The following is a 17,492-nucleotide window of genomic DNA, read 5'->3' on the forward strand; positions in this document are numbered from 1 at the left end:
TGTTCATAAGGGAGCTCATTTTGTCATAATTACCTTTAAGATATTCAATATAAAAGAAAGGGTTCCCTGCAGTTTCCATATAGAGTAACATATAACTGTCTGCTCTATAATCCAGGTAACATAATTGTGTTTTGCTTTGGGATACAGTTAATATTCTGGTCGCAACAGGGGATTGACCTCAATTGACCGACTGGGTCATAATAAGAAAAACATTCTCTGCAATTAATACCATATTTTTTTGCTGTTCACACAAGTTGTTAATCTATGACTGAAGGAATCAGCAGCACCACAAACAGAGTATAACATCGTCACTAAACCTAAATTTATTTCGTTTTACTTTTGTATCTAGAATGTCATTTATTACTACATACCAAAAGGATTTATTTTCTGCTGTTAAATATTTTAGTGCATGTTTCGAAATATCATATTCCAATTTATTGTGGTTCTCTTTCTATCAATTTAAATGCTAAGAGCTTTTTTAGGTGGTGCAGTTCCCATTGTTTACTGGTTAAAGTCAAAACATTGGGAGTTCAATAGCATTGATAGAGATAGGCACACAAGACACTAAGAACAATTAGGAAGTGCAGTGATCGCCAACGGCAGTGTTGAATAAATCATAACTAATAAATATCGCAGCAAGTGTTTAGTGGGAGAAGGCACGTCTTCAACTAAGGCAGTCAAGTTACATTGTATAAATAAACTCTCATCCTTGAACTACCGATCAGTCATGTTAAGTCTTCCTCTGCCTACAGGTAAACAGTTGTCATTGCAACGAACATGAAATACACAATTGTTCCACAAAAAAAGCTACCAATACTTTCTAAGATTTTGCCTACCATGGAAGGCAGGTCGACAGAGGCATGGGTTTGATTTCTGATATGTATAATACGTGATGTGAAACAAATGACGAATACAAATCAGAAACGTGTGTTTAATTCCTATTTCAGTGGGTATTAGGCTCCCGATCTAGTCCTTGACACAGGTATAATAATCATAGGCATTAAATATTTTACACATAAACAAACGACTAAACAGGAATAAACCATAAAATATGCGAAGCTATCGAGCATTTTGTGTTACTGATTTTCTTATGTACGTCTTCCAAGGTAATTAACGTAACTCAACAGATACTGACCTTACGTTGCAAAGATTCTCAATGACGTTAAAGTCGGTAATTTAGGTTTTGTTTTTCGCTCATTTTTGGACAGTGTTGAATCAAATATTCCCTTTTGATATATACTTTGTAATAAATATGTTAATATAATATATATATATATATATATATATATATATATATATATATATATATATATATATATAACTTTGTGCTGGAATACGCCATAAGGAAAATCAAAGATAGCAGCCAGGGCCTAGAGTTGAACGGCATTCACCAGGTTATGGCATATGCTGATGATGTAAATTTAATAGGGGATGATAGAAGAACAATAGAAAGAAATGCAGAGATCTTATTAAACGCTTGCAGGGACATGGGTTTAGGAGTAAATGCAGAGAAAACTAAATACATGGAAGTGCGTCGGGACCGTAATACGGCAAATTGTGGAGGCGTTAACATATTAAATAATACTTTTGATAAAGTAGATACTTTCAAATAGTTAGGATCAATATTAACAGACGAATATCGTATTCACGAAGAAATTAAATGTCGACTAAAAGCAGGGAATTCGTGTTACTATTAGGTTCAAATCTCTTGTCGTCGCGAATTCTGTCGAGGAATTTGAAGCTTAAAATATATAAAACGATAATCATGCCTGTTGTTCTGTATGGTGCGAAACATGGTCGCTTACTCTGAGGGAAGAACATAGACTGAAAGTATTTGAGAACAGGATCCTGAGAAGAATATTCGTACCCAAGAGGAACGAGAATGGGGAATGGCGAAAGCTTCATAACGAGGAACTACATAGTTTATACGGTTTACCCAACATTGTTAGGGTCGTCAAGTCTAGGAGGCTTAGGTGGGCAAGTCATATAGCTAGAATGGAAGAAAGTAGAAACGCTTTCAAAGTCTTGACCGGAAGACCCATAGGAAAACAACCATTAGGGAGACCTAGGCGCAGATGGGAGGATAATATTAAGATTGATCTTGCAGAAATAGGAATACAAAGTAGAAACTGGATGCAGTTAGCTAAGGATAGAAGTCAGTGCAGAGCTTTTGTGAACGCGGCATTGAACCTCCGGGTTCCATAGGCCATAGAGTTAGTTTTAGTTATATATATATATATATATATATATATATATATATATATATACTAGCAGCGTTCACCCCGCTTCGCTGCGGTCACCCCGGAACGAAATAAACTTTGTTACTTAGATAATTTTTACTTTTTCGCTTTCAAGTGATATGATAAAAACCATAGAAGATTGCAGTAAATGTTAACATTATATCGCCTGTCATTTATGTTAACCCGCCCCGCTTCGCTGCGGTCACCCCCGAACGCAATAAACTTTGTTACTTAGATAATTTTTACTTTTTCGCTTTCAAGTGATATGATAAAAACCATTATAACGCCTGTCATTTATGTTAACCCGCCGAGTGACACGGTCATGCGGGTTGCATATACATACGTTTATTTTTATACCTATGATGAACTAACAAAGGATTTGTACGTAATGGACACCTGAATGGTCAATTATCTCAAGACACTGGTAATTGAAAATTAAAGTGATATGATAAAAACCATCTAGGGTCCAAATCCTAATAACCCCCCAAAAATAAAAGAAATTGGTTCAGCCGTATTAGCGTGATGAGCGGACAAAGGATTTGTACGTTCTCTTTTATATATATATATATATATATATATATATATATATATATATATGTGTGTGTGTGTGTATGTGTGTGTGTGTGTGTGATGTGTGTGTGTCATAATCTAGTCAACACACAATAACTGTCCAACATCTGATGAACATAAATAACCCAAACTATTACACTTACTCCTAAGTGGTTTAGAGTAGGTTGAAGTTCTTGATATTTAGCTCTGTATTTACTTGCCGGAAAACTATTCTTATACCATCATATCCAAGCAGCTTCAATTTATATTCATACCTAAACAGCATATATTCCCATAAACGTTTGGGTCTATCTACGAATATATCTAAAAATCTAAATTTATTTTTCTAATTTGCATAATGTATTGTTTTCTCTAGCTATTCTAGCATTATATTCTTACACTATTAACCCCACACAGCACGATACACTGGCAAGATAAAACATTGATACTACCTGCTACTATTTGAACGAAGTCGTTTAGTTATAGTGATTATATGAAAGTTTGCACGTTAAGAGCATTCTGTTGTTTTATATTCGTAAAGTAACAATTAACAACAAATATAACTACTATTAAAAATGTTAAGATATATTTCACTTACTATTAATATATGTGGTAACTCACTCTACAATATTCTACACTCTCTTTATTACCTGCCTGTCCCGATACATTTTCTACTAGAAAAATGGCAAACGTAGCATACACTATCTCGTAAACGAATGACGGTGTGTCAAAAAAACTAATTTAGATTTTCGTTTGTACGAAGATTTTAGTATAAAGTTATCTGATACATATACCTCTTTCTACTTAAAAATATTATGAGGTTTACAATATGCGGAATTCAAATGGCTGCCATCGTACAAGAAACTCACCTAGAAGAGTTCAACTTGGAACAACTCTGACGTCATGATGGTATTAAATCTTCTCTACGAAGCGACCATTTCTAGCGAAATACTTTTATTCAGTAGCTTTTTTTGTAAGATTTTGCAGTTTTCTTTAGAACCACAGTTCAACATCAGAAATTACATCATTCCTACAGTGAAAATGGCATTGAGTAGATGCATCATTTATGGGAAGAGAAATTAGTTACTACATGGCAGATTCATAAGTATAGATGGTACTAGTAACTTATTTTGTCTCTCTTTACATAGACAGAAGAATGGAATAATATGTACCGGAAATAGTTTGTCCCTGTGGTAGGTAGCCTGTCCTTCAATGTCACAGAAAACGGAAAGCATAATCTTCGCGGCAGATTTCTGCATTTGAGGCAATTAGGGATGAGGAGAAGGATAATTTTCATTACTCATTTAATTTATTTCTGTATTACGTAGAAAAACCCAACTTTCATACATTTTCACCAGTCTGCCGAAAAACTTATTTTCATTCAGTTCACAGTGATACATTATTTAACTTCAGCATTCTCGCGATTTCTCTTCTGGAAAGATGTATTCCGTCGTTTTACATATTTTTCTCCCACTTTCAGAAGATGCATCTGGTTGGAGATGACACTCCAGGCAGACTCGTAACCCATACCTACTGCAAAAATAACTCTTTGTTGTACTAATCCGAAAGCTGGCTGATAGTCATAGCTTTTTATTGATTTTTTTATTTCTTCGTTTTTATTATTTCGTATTAGCTACACCTTGCAATTGAGTACTTAAAAAGATAACTCCAGATAAAATATTTTCTATATGTTTTGTAATTGTTTATACTATATTGATTAAAAGAATGAAATAAAAATGTGAAAGATAATCAATAGGTATATTCTTATTCATTTCTTTATTGTACATATTTAACCTTTAAGGGGAAATAAATAATATAAATTTATTACTTCTACAAATGTTTCAAAATAAGTTACAACTGTGGTATAGATCGCATATTTAACAACTTTAATTGGTAAATATAAAAAAGAAAAGTGTCTTTTACTAGTTACAATACGAACTAAAAATATAATAAACCTACAATTCAAACACAATAATTTTTAACTGTATAATAAGTAATTACTTGTATATAATGCATATGTACAAATACAATAATTTATTTGTAGGAGACTCAACATATGGCAATGATTAAAATCATCATTGTTCTTCTTACGGTCTGTGGGTTGAACACTTCAGCTTTTATTAGCAATGAAGGTAAATACATACTGATAATTTATAAAGTATTACATTAAGTTATAGTTTTATATTAAGATATGGTTTTACATTAAGATATAGATTTATATTAAGATATAACGGATAAAAATGCATTAGCGAGACACATTTTTCTGGATGAAGGTGCTAATGAGAATTTATTTATTGCCTCAACAGAAAATTGTTTATTTATATTTGCTTGTCTTCAAGATTACTTACATTACAAAGCATCTATTGTTATAGTGAAAGGTATATAGTAGAATAGGTTTAAATACTCAAGTGTAATTACTTACAAAAATATAACAACTGGACGAATGCAATAATATTTTATTTAAAAAATAATACCGAATATTTCCAATTAGAACTTTTCTGAACAGTAATTAACCCAAATAATTCATTAGCTGAATAAAACCAAAATATGTATATCTGAAGAGTAATTAACCAAAATAGGTATGCTTCCCTATGATCTTAACAGCATGCTTTTAAAAAAAATAATCTATGAAATTCAAATATATAATCAATCATTAATCGCATTGCTTAAATAACATTTCCACAAGATATGAGAAACTTTAGTTAAATTTCCAATTTATTAGATATGATATAATAGTGGGTTCTAGATTGCCATTAGAAGTTTTTAGGTTGCGGTATAACTATATATAGCAACGTTTAATATACTGAATAATTAGTGGGGAACATACAACATAGTCAGTAATTTAGCTTCGATATTTTACGCAAGGCTAGCTACATCATGATATTCGTTCATAAAGTACTCTCTGCAGCCTGGTAACAAGATTAATAACAAACAAAATATAACAAAATATACAAATAGCAGATATACCAAATCAAAGTCAGATATACCAAGAGGGATTTTTACTAAGAAAGCTCATTAAAATTAATACCAAGGGAGTAATTGAGATGTAGAAATATGTCATGTAAATAAAATAAAGCTGCATAGGGCTTTCAAAACAGGAACCTTGTGTACTTAAAATTGTTGTAGAATACATTTTACTAATCTGACTCGCTGGAATGATTTTATTGTTCTAACGAGAGCATTCGAAACACATATATTGATATTTGCTTGTAGCTATCTATAAGAAATGTACCTGCAATATTAGAAAATGTGACAAAATTCACACAAAATACAAACATAATCAAACTGTTGCTTACTGGTGATAAAATAATTCGTGCTTCTACACGATAAGTACTACCATAGGAATTTATATTTCTAAGGTACTATAAATGGACAACTTCAATAATGAACTCTTGTCGATGTACTGTTAGAGTAATAGAGTTGCTTGTAGATCTTCATTTTAGCATATATTTAACCCGTTTACGATTATTTGAACAATAAGCCTCCGGTGTTTTGCAAAGAGTGTGGGTGTAAGAAAATAATAAATATTTCATAGTTGTACAGTATAGTACACTACATCGTACACATCAAATAAAGTCAAAACTCATTCTTCTTTTGTCTGTTAAACATATTTTCAGGCCAAAGTAACACAGACAGTTTTCAACTAACTTTTCAGTATTTCGTGCGAAAGGAATCATTGTTTAAGGAAATTGTAGCTTAAATCACAGCCAATTAGAGGTTGACTTGAGAGGTCATACATTTATTTCCGAGAATTTTTTAGCGAATTATATAATTACTGCAACACAGCTTACAGTGGTAGCACAAAGGTGCTAAGAGTCCTTAATGTGTAATGAGTATGTTCTTCTATTAAAGCATCGGTTTTAAGTTCTAGTTTTCTTTGAAAGCGGTTTGGGTTTCATCCTTGCGCCTATTTCAGAATATTGTGTTCCTCGATCGATTTTAATGCGATGACTAGCGAAACTCAAAGCTGCGAGAACCATTTCTAAATATGTCTATCAACAAGTATCTGTCTAGCACATGGGGTAAACAAGATACTTAAAACTAAAAAATCAAAGACATGTATATTTTATACTTAGAGTGCAAGAAACTACTTGGGAATAGATCCGTGGAAGATAATTGGTGGGCATTGTATAATATTTTTGTGGTGTTCAAATGTGATTTTAAACTGAATGGAGGTGTAACAAGTAGACGCAAGTTTATATCTTGTTTATCAAGAACTTAGACAAGTGTTATTTGACTTTTGCAGCTTTTGCTATGGATTGTGGAAGGAACTAGTGTGTTGTTCACATATAATTTTGGATTTATTTTTTACAGAACTTATAGAGAAATATACCTGTTAACCGCATTCGTTATCTACTATAGTCACTGCATTAACACACTATTCTCTATATAAAATTTTATACTTTAGTGGAATGGAAATGTGAGAGGATAACGTAAGATATTTTGTGCATTTTGCTTGTAATTGGACTTATTTTGTGGGTTTCCTGCAGTTTAGTTGTAACCAGACGGTTAAAATGGAGATACCGTTCATTTTTTATTTCTAATCCCCTTATAGCGATACTTTTGGATCACCCTGTAGAATTTTGGAATATATTAGTGGTGTATATACTATTGATCTTTCCTATTCTAAATGTAATTCTTCATTCTGTTCTACGCAAAAAAAAAATTGGTATTAATAGAACTTTCGTAAGTTGATAAAAATCTATTCTAGCCACATATTTATACTTTCTTTATACGCTCTTTCCATATATGGGCTTCTAATTTATGTAGTTATTATTTATGTGGGGAGAGTCGTATAATATCGGACGTCGGCTAGTATCGGACGATATTCGTTTCTGATAATTGGGCTATAACTGTCAACACTGCCTATGACGTGTTCGTAGCCTCAAACGAGACAAAGTATTTGACGCCATTGTGGATTAGTTGAGTGCGTCGTTCGGAAGCAGCAACATCGTATGTGTTTTCATTGTGATTTTCCAGTGCCGAAGTTAAATTTGTGAAATTGTAGCGTACAGCTGGGTAAGTAGATAATAGCATAAACATATTTTAACAACGTGATGTCATCTTGCGAATATGTACATGAAGTAATGTTCGTGTAATTTTACTTCATTTGACTTGGCAAGATATTTTCTTGTTCTATGTCAGTCGGGTAGTATCGGACAAGGCATTGGCGGCCAGTACTGGACACACCGGTGAGAGAATTTTGGCGCCAATGCTTATGTTTTTTTTTTTTTTTTTTTTGTTTTTCAGCTAAGCATGGGGAAAACAAGAGGAAAATGAACGGAAGAGAATATGAAGTTAGCCATATATGTCGTCAAAGGTGGACAAATGAGTACAGAGAAGCAAGTGCACATTTTCAAATTCCAAGAAGTACGTTATGTGATAAAGACTGTTAATTCAGGGACAGAATTTAATCTCAAGCTTGTGATGGGGTTCTTTCGAAATACGTTTACACCAGAAGAGGATCAGCAGTTATATGACTGTGTGAAAACCCTGGATAACGAGCTGATGCCATTAACCAGAAAGGAATTTCTTAAACTTGCTTATCAATTTGCAGAACACTTGAGGATTAATCATCGTTTCAACAAACAAAAAGGTATGGCAGGTAAAGATTTTTATTATGACTTCATGGGAAGGCATTCTGATGAGTCTGAAAACTGCAGAATCTACAAGTTTACAAAGAGCTGTTGGTTTTAATCAAGAAGAAATCAGGAGATTTTTCTCTAAACTCACCGAACTGATGGATAAGTTTTCACTCCCTGCTTCAAGAATTTTTAATTGGGATGAAACTGGGTTGTCCGTAGTGCATGTAAATCACCAGAAAGTAATGGCTGTGAAAGGAAAGAAGCAAGTTGGAAAATTGGTATCCGGTTGAACGGGGACAGAATATCACTGTCCTTCTGAGTATCAACGCCACTGGTGACATTTTTCCACTACCACTCTTCGTTTTTCCGAGAGCGAGAATTGACAAAGAGCTGACAAAAGATGACCCACAATGCAGTGTCTTTGATGCACAGTCAAGTGGTTGGATTACAAAAGTTGGTTTTCTGAAATGGCTTCATTCTTTTGTTGAACGAGTGCATCCCTGTCAAGAGAAACCTGTGTTATTGATAGTTGATGGTCATACTAGTCACAAAGATTTGGAAGTTTTGTTATTTTCTCGTTCCAATCATATTAACATCCTTAGTCTACCCCCCCACACACACAACCCACAAACAGCAACCATTGGATAGTGCAATAATTAAACAATTCAAGAATGCATACAACGAAGCGTGCTGTGATTGGATGAGGAAGTACAAGAACTTTAAAATAACCGTAAAAGACATTGCCGGATTAGTCAGAAAAGCGCTGGTTAGAGTTTGTAGAATGGAATTAGCTCAGTCAGCATTTGCCTGTACAGGGATCTATTTATTGAATAGAAACATTTTCACAGACAGATTTTGATCGTGATATGACAGAAGCAGAAAGTGATTATCCACCTCAATTCAAATAAGCCAGCACACCGCCAAGACATCATCATACTGAAGCAACACAGGCCGATGTAGATGTCTCAGATATCCCTTCAAAGTCTAGGCCTAGTATATCTCGCCAAATCTCTAGATCTTGTCTGGAAGAAATATCTCCACTTCCAGGTGACAAAAAAGAAATACTGAATATGAGGAAACGACGTGGAGAACACAGTGGAATTCTCACTTCAAGTCCCTATAAAAACACACCAGAAGAAAGAAGGAGACGCATGGCTACAACTGCTAAAAGTGGTATAACCCTGGCGAGAAAAGCACACTTAAAACGAAAACCTGACATGGAAAATGGTGAGTCTTTTTCATGGGCAAATAAATCATTGTTTTCAAATCCTAAAAATGAAGAAAATACTGTATGTTTGGTGTGTGGAGAAAATTTACAGGAAGACGGGATTCAGTGCAACTTTTGCTATCGATGGGTCCACGAAAATTGTGCCGATCTTGGAGGAGATTCTAAATTTTACAAGTGCGATGTATGTAAGTAAGGTAAAACATGTAAGTAAGGTGAAGTTCTCATCAAAATGAAAGTGTGTCATAGTGTCCGATATAGGCCTCCAACGTTTCATGTAGTGCAAATGTAATGTTTCAGAAAAATGTACGTTATTACTGTTATTGTATGTTGTAAGTTCGTGGTATAATGTAATTGTTCAGCAAGGAATAAAGATTTCAGAAATGTATCACCAATTTATATTCCGCCAAACACTTACCAAATAATTGTAACAAAACTATCTATGACGATACTACCCGACTCTCCCCTATTATTATCAAAGGTAAACCACATTTCAAACATAGGATGAAACTTCTCCCCAATTTTTACGAATATCTTCTCAGATAGGATAGAGATAGACCTACTCAGCCCGATGAATTCCCCATATTTAGCTAATACCATTTCTTTTCCGTTTTAAACAATTTTTATTCGATTTTATTAGCACGGCTTGAAAATTCTGTACGACGATTGGCAACCGATCCTAGCCTCAGTTTGTTCGCTGGATCCAATGGCGTATTTTCTTGCGAGCTCCTGAAGGGTGCATACACGTAAAATCTCGCTGCGATAGTTTTCCGGAAAAATGAAGAAATACATCAAATTAAGGTAATATTTAACCAAGATATACCATAAAAAAATTTTCGTTCCAGTTTAGAACTGATATAAAATAAATAATAAGAACTTTAAGCAGGGGATCGAAAAGAAATATGGAATCTTAGTTCAATAGCCACCATGATATGTACGTCGAATAAGACGGACAGGCTTAGTGAAGAAGTGAATATAGCTCTATTTTAATACACAGTGAAAGCTAGTTTTAGAGATTCATGCCCTGTAATTTGTCTTTGTGTTTTAAGATTTAGCCTAGATTTCGATAACTTGTTTATGGTTTAGCTTACTAGTTAGCGTGAAACCAAAATTAGGAAATAGCGGTATACAGTATGTTTGCCTTTGTTAATATAATTTATATAATGCATGTGTAAACTTCGTCAGTTAAATACTGCTCGTGTATAAATCGTTATACGCTTAATTAAATATTTAAAGGGTAATTTTTTTCTCGGGAAAGATCCAGATATCATTTTTCTTATCTTTTCAAAATAGGTTTTAAGTATGTAATTTTGGTAGTTTATGCTATCCTCCTTTCCGTACAAGAGCCAGCAAGAACGAACCATTAAATACAATAATCATTTCGATTCGTGATGAATAGGATCCTATTTACGTCTGTATGTTTATATGTATGTGTTTATATTTATACACATGTGTAGTTTCGATGCATGATGCAGAGTATGTAGGTTAGTGAGAGTGTCGTATGAGTGAAGCTATATATTTATTGACAATATGGTAACAATTTATTTAGTGTCACATTTCTTTTCCATCTCTCTGAAGAATATAATATTAGTACGTGAATTTACGTAGTACTTCTTATATTATCATATACTTGTGTAGATAGCGAAAGTGAATTTTGTTCTTGATACAACTATCTTTGCGAAATTCGTCTCCTATAGCTTCCTGGATAGTCCGATCTGCTACCCTAGTGGAATAAGAAATTCATACCTAAGGTTAACAACTGCACCAACCTTAATCATGGCAGTGTCCCTACGAAAAACACAAATTTTATTCTTGATTGCACTATTGGCACCAAATTTCCGTTTCAAACCAGAAAATTTTTTTCTGTTGCAGCCCAATTACAATACAATTGTGAAGCAATACCAACTTCACAAAATTACAGAGATAGATATACCTTCTTTTTCTATGATGTTCACAGCAGGATTGAAATCAACATCGAAATGTTCTCCATTTCTCTTCTGTTCCTTTTCTTGTTTCACTTTCTGTATTTCTAAACGGTAAGCATTCACGTCGCATCCTCCACTGTGTCTTGTATTTCCATGAATAATTTTCTTTTTCCTCTTCCTTCTTTTTCTTCTCATGTTTGTCGTGTTTATTCATAGCATTTGTACTGCAAGATTTGTTCTTTAGACTTTGGTTTAACCAGCGCCTTACAATTCACAATTATCTCAGTTGACTGTTCTTATAATCAAAATTCGCACAAACCATGTACGTACGTGAACGATTTATTTCATTCTAGTTTGAAGTAATGAGACAACATCCCTGAAACAAAAAAATGTTCTGTTGCTGAATAGGTATCTCTTTATTAAAACTAATTATACATTCTAGATTGTAGTAAATATATGTCATGACGGGTTCTCCCTCCCTCTGGTCTCTTGATCTAATGGAGTATTGCTTTACTTTCTCCACTACAAAGCAATGTAATCATGTGTCTCTTAATGTCAATATACGATACGTTCACGAATTCGTCTGTACTAGTTACAGCTAGAAACCACGCTGGAGCCCTGTCTCGTAAATGATAGGAAAGCAAATGATGTTTCGTGACTGGGGTAAACGTATAAGTGACACAGTACGATTCAAAATATTCAAAAAATCAAACTATATCCTCCCCATACTTGCCATGAAAAATGTAAGATCCCTCAATGATACCTGATACCTAAATTTACCAGTTTCTCAAAAATATATGTAAAATTAATGTAAAAAATACACACAAAAAACAACATACATTGGAAATCGAGAGAATGAAGGGAGAGTGATGAAACAAATAGAATTCCAACAAATTTTAACTATGAAAGGAAATTAAATTGATCCAAAAGTGAATTCCAATTGTGTTCAACTTGAGAATAATCGCAACAATGGGGTAAAAAGGAAACACATGTCCATTAGGTGCAACAACCCCTTGTCAATCATAAAGCTCAGATAACGCCCGAGTATATTGTATCCTCGTCCCCAAAAGTACCTTTACATCACGTGACGGGTATATGACCGCGCAGTACTCTAAGGAAGGGACGGTTGCATAAGAAATTGTGATTAATTTTGAAGAGATTTTATTTTCACTAAGAAAATAACGTAGGTATAGTGAGTAAAGGCATAGATTAGAAGTATCAACGCACTGTCATCTCTGAAAACATTCGTATTCTCAGTTTTTCAATTTACTGTCTTATATGTTAAGTTAGAAACTGCTAACAACTGCTACTAGCGCTTTTCACTCTTCAGGACTTTACTATATGTTCGCAGGGCACTTTTCTAAGCCCTAAATGTGTGCGTGAATTATTTCATTCCCCTCACTGTAATTATTTGAGAACGGAAACTGATTACGTGGATATGTTTCTCTGACGTAAGGTAAGGACAGTAATAAATATAGATAAGGTTCTTATTATTATATAAAACACAGAAGTATTTATTCCGTATATAGAACAATATAATACAGTAACTAAGAAACATCATAGTCACTAACGCCCGCAGGATTTTTCCAACGGGGGTAACGATAAAGTTTTTCGTTTTATTGGTCTATACATGTTAAGTTAAAATTCATAACATTAATATTGATAGCGTATATCGTCTTTTGTCGGTGTAGCCCATTAGTCAGAACATCATCTCCAGACATGATGTCGATAGAATAGAAAGAAAGATATATGAACAATGGCCTACTTAATTTTACTGCCCCACTGGATCGATCGATCATTGATATACTAATACTTCTCCAGGACCCTTTCCCAGGTATTTCAGCTGCTGCCTTATATATATGGTTCCATGTCAGCACGGCAGACAAAAGAGCAAACACACAAAGGCCCGAGTCAAAACGGCCCGCGACAAAAGGGACCCGCTAGGAAACTGCCAGACCGAAATGGCCCCCCGTGAAAAATGCCCGGGTGAAAAGGTCTTCACATCAAAAGGGCGTGAGTCAAAAGGGCGCGAATCAAATGCCCTCATAAAAAGGGCACTGGCCAAAAGGGTCACACAACAAAATAACCCAAGTTAAAAGCCTCTGCGTCAAAAGGGCCCATGTCATAATGGGCCCGGCTGCAAAAGGGACCGATTCAGCCCTGCATCAAATGGGACCGGTTAAAATGTCTCCGCAACAAAAGAACCCAATTCAAATAAGGTCGAATCAAAACGACAAAGTTCAAAAGGGCCGGCCAAGAGGTCCCAACACAAAATGGCCCATTATGTGGTTGGTCGGGTTAAAATAGTCCCCTGAAAAAAACGACCCGAGTCAAAAGGCCTTCCGACAAACAGGTCCGTGTCAAAGGAGGGCCACGCTACAAAAGGGCAAGAGTCAAACGGACCTGCGTCAAATGGGCTGGGTTAAATGTCTGCGCAACAAGTCATCAAAAGGGTCCGGGTCAAAACAGTCCCACGACAAATGTCACCAATCGCGAGGGCTCTGCGTCAAACGGGCCCAGGTGAAAATTGGCTCTACTACAAAAGGCGTAAGTCAAACGGATCCGTGACAAAAGGGCCTGGGTCAAATGTCTACGCAACAAAATGGCCCGAGTCAAAAGGGGCCGAATCAAAACGCCCATCAAAAAGGCTCGGTGGAAAGAGTCCAACGACAAATAGGTCTGAGTCAAAAGAGCCCTTCGACAAACGGATTCGGGTCGAAATTGGTCCCGCTACAAAATGTCCGAGTCAAAACAACCCCATTTCGAAACGGCCCAGGTAAAAGGTATCCGCGAAAAAATGACCCGAGTCATAAGGGCGCTACGTGGAAAGAGCCTGCGTCAAACGGGTTATGCGACAAAATGGCCCGAGTCAACAGGGAACTATGCCAAACGGACCCTGGTCAAAAGGGGCACCGCTACAAAAGGGGATGGGTTAGAACGGCCAGGCGTCAACTGGACCTGAGTCAAAAGGGCCTCGCGTCAAAATGGCACAATTCACAAGGGTTCCGCGCCAAAAGGGCACAGTAAATACGATTTCACGGGTAAGAAAATAGAGATCAAAGGAAAAGTGGATATTAGGCATGCACAAGAAGATTGTGTCAACTTAGTAAATTGAAGTGTTTGTGTAAAAGAAGGAAATATATATGTGGTTATTAGTAACAAATAGGAAATTTGAATGGTGATATTAGCTTTGTTTGCTTGTTGATTGTTTTTCAACAATCGCTTTCGCTTAAATCGTTCTCCATGAAAGTTTGCATGTAGTCCCCCATAGGCGGACTGGGTGTATTAGGGTCTAGGCCGCGGTTAACATGGAGAGCCCTCTGACTATAACAACAATTCCTAAAATATCGTACAATCAGTCGCTCAAGCACCTATGAGCTCGGGGGCTCATGGCCTCTCCGAAACAAACGTGGTTATCTGATACAGCCGCGCTGCAGAAAAAAATTGGTGAAATTTGGAAATAGACCAATGCATAAATGAATATTGAATTAACTCAAAACACTGTATAAAAGGAAATATTCAGAGAAAACCCCTACATTAATTTCTTAGAGTAGTAAATGTTAGTAAAGAGTGCGTCATTTTATGAAAAAATAAAGATGTACAAAATAATAATTATAGTGCAAATTTTAAAACTTGCAACCGTTAATAATATGGAATTTGTGAATTTTAATTTTCATTTTAAGGTTTTTTAGCATGTTCATAATAAAGATAACTAAATTGCTTGTAATGAGGAGAATTGAAACTTTTAATTTTGTCCATATCCAATGGTGCAGTGGACTACTGTATTGGATATTATTGGCCTCTTCCGAAATAAAATCCTGGTAGCGCCACTGCGTACAATGAACATACGCGATGAGCCATGTTGTAAATCCGTTGTTACTAGATAGTTTTTGCAAGCTATGATTTTTCATTGGTCATTGAAAATTTGATGTCACTGCAAGCACAGGATTTCCAGAAACAAACTTTCAAAGAATATTTTATAATTATTATTGTATTGCCACACGGGGTGTCTAAAAAGTCCCTTCATTTAGGATAACTCTGTTATTATCAGAGTTGCAACAAAATGTAACAGTAGAAACGGTCTTCAAATAAAGCTTTTAATAGGCAGTAACTTCATTCATTTATGTTGTGGGTCCAGATTAATGGTAACGTTGCATTTTCATGTAAGATTATGAGCACATAGAGCGTACAGCCCAAACGGCTTTTCCGAGTTAAAAAATTCTTTCAATGTAGATTAAAAACATTGTATTTGGAGACGGTTTCCTCTTCTACATTCTGTTGTAACTCTGATAATAAGAGAGTTACCTATGTCATGGGAGTTTTGAGACACTCTGTATAGTAGCTGAAACAGTAAACAAATAATAGCCTAATAGCCAATAGCTTTTTATTATGGAAAGAACAAGACAGCTTACTGAAAATTGTAACAGCAACTAATAATAACTTTTGTCTCTTGATGAACACGACGTTTTTCTCAAAATGAAAACACTGCTGAACCACTAAACAACTAATCATTTTAAAACGTTAGGATTCTTTTCAGTTCAGATTATGAATGGCAGAGTACCTGAATAAGTACGTTCACAAACCCTAAATTTAACATGTCTCTTTCCATTTTCACATGTCACTTGTGTGCATGGTAGAAAAATGAAATGAAATCTTTGAGTTTTACGTACCACGGCTAACGGTGATTATGAGAAATGAATGAAAATGGTGGAATAAAGAAGTAGGAGGAAACGGGAAAAACCCGTGAAAACACAAGCACACGGTGTTTGTCCACCACAAATTTCGCTTGGCTGGAGCAGGGTTTTAAGCCGAGACACCATGCACCAGAAGTGAACACTTTACCACTGAGCCACCGTGTGGATGGTAGAGACAACGAATGTTTGTATGCAATGTATAAATTATTAAAGCAACTAGACTGACAGAAATTGGTACAAAATTTTCCCTGCACATGACAAACAATTTTTACACAAGGTGTTTGCAGCATCGTTATCACTCTTGCCTCGAATCCCTTCCAAAATAACCATTTCCCATAGCATGCTCAGATACATAATCATCATCATCTACTTCTACGGATTCAGGGGCAACATTCTCTTTAGGATCATCAAAAACCACTACGCTTTATGACAAAATACACGACAGAGAACTGCTGGAACTCTTTGTATATTTCTTCTTGTTGTATATTTAGTTTTTTTACGAGAACTTTGAAAGCTCCTCCAAAGACACCATTCTACCTGATTTACGAAAAGTGCTTGAGATCCATCATTTGGCTGTTGAAATCTATCACTGACATATGTAACAGCTATATTCAGAATTTTCGTTGGAAGTTTTTCATTCTGAATAAATCATTTTCACTTATATTTAAGTTCTTTCCCAGTTCATCTGCCGCAAGCTCTCCTGACATTTTCTTCTTCTTTAAGATTCTTCTGGGCGGAAAGTCTTTTTCCGTTGCTATCTCTACACCAGACTGCACAAGCTGATGCTTTTTTCACACAAAATACTTTTGTATTTTCGTAAAGATTAAACAGACATCTTTCGCTTCTATTTTCTTCTGAAGCTGCTGCTTCAAATTGTCTACAAATCTCCAGGTGGTAAGATAGTCCAATGCGTGAGACTGCAGGTATTTTGAAACAGGCTCCGTTTCTGTAAACAAATTCTGATACACAGAGCACATCATTACAGTGTTAAATTCTGTCAATTCATTCAGCAAAGTTTAAATTGAAATGTTGATTTCGCATTAAAGCTTCTGGAATGTACATCATCATTGACGAACAACAAAAGTGAAAGAAATCTTGATGATGATAGTCAGTCGTCCTCGTCTTGGATTCATGTTTCTTAGTGAAACTCGTTAATGTCGACTACCGCATTCAGTGCCTTGTTTTTGCTCCACAATCATGTTGCAGCAAATTTTTGAACTTTTGGTAGTTTGTCATGTCCCTCGTGACTTGCGTCAATCATTCTCTTACAAACA

The 17,492-nt window shown here is 35.3% G+C and overlaps 1 long non-coding RNA gene across 1 annotated transcript in view; it reads left to right on the forward strand.

Moving 5' to 3' along the window:
- LOC145683348 (uncharacterized) overlaps positions 1-17,492 on the forward strand; it is a 290,622-nt gene that overhangs the window by 90,877 nt on the left and 182,253 nt on the right. The window contains exon 2 of the long non-coding RNA XR_014131056.1: positions 4,834-4,921. This is a non-coding gene — a long non-coding RNA (uncharacterized LOC145683348). The remainder of the gene's footprint in view (positions 1-4,833; positions 4,922-17,492) is intronic.

Source organism: Thermobia domestica, chromosome 4 (assembly GCF_964235325.1).
Source record: "Thermobia domestica chromosome 4, izTheDome1.hap1.1, whole genome shotgun sequence".
NCBI classification, from domain to species: domain Eukaryota; kingdom Metazoa; phylum Arthropoda; class Insecta; order Zygentoma; family Lepismatidae; genus Thermobia; species Thermobia domestica.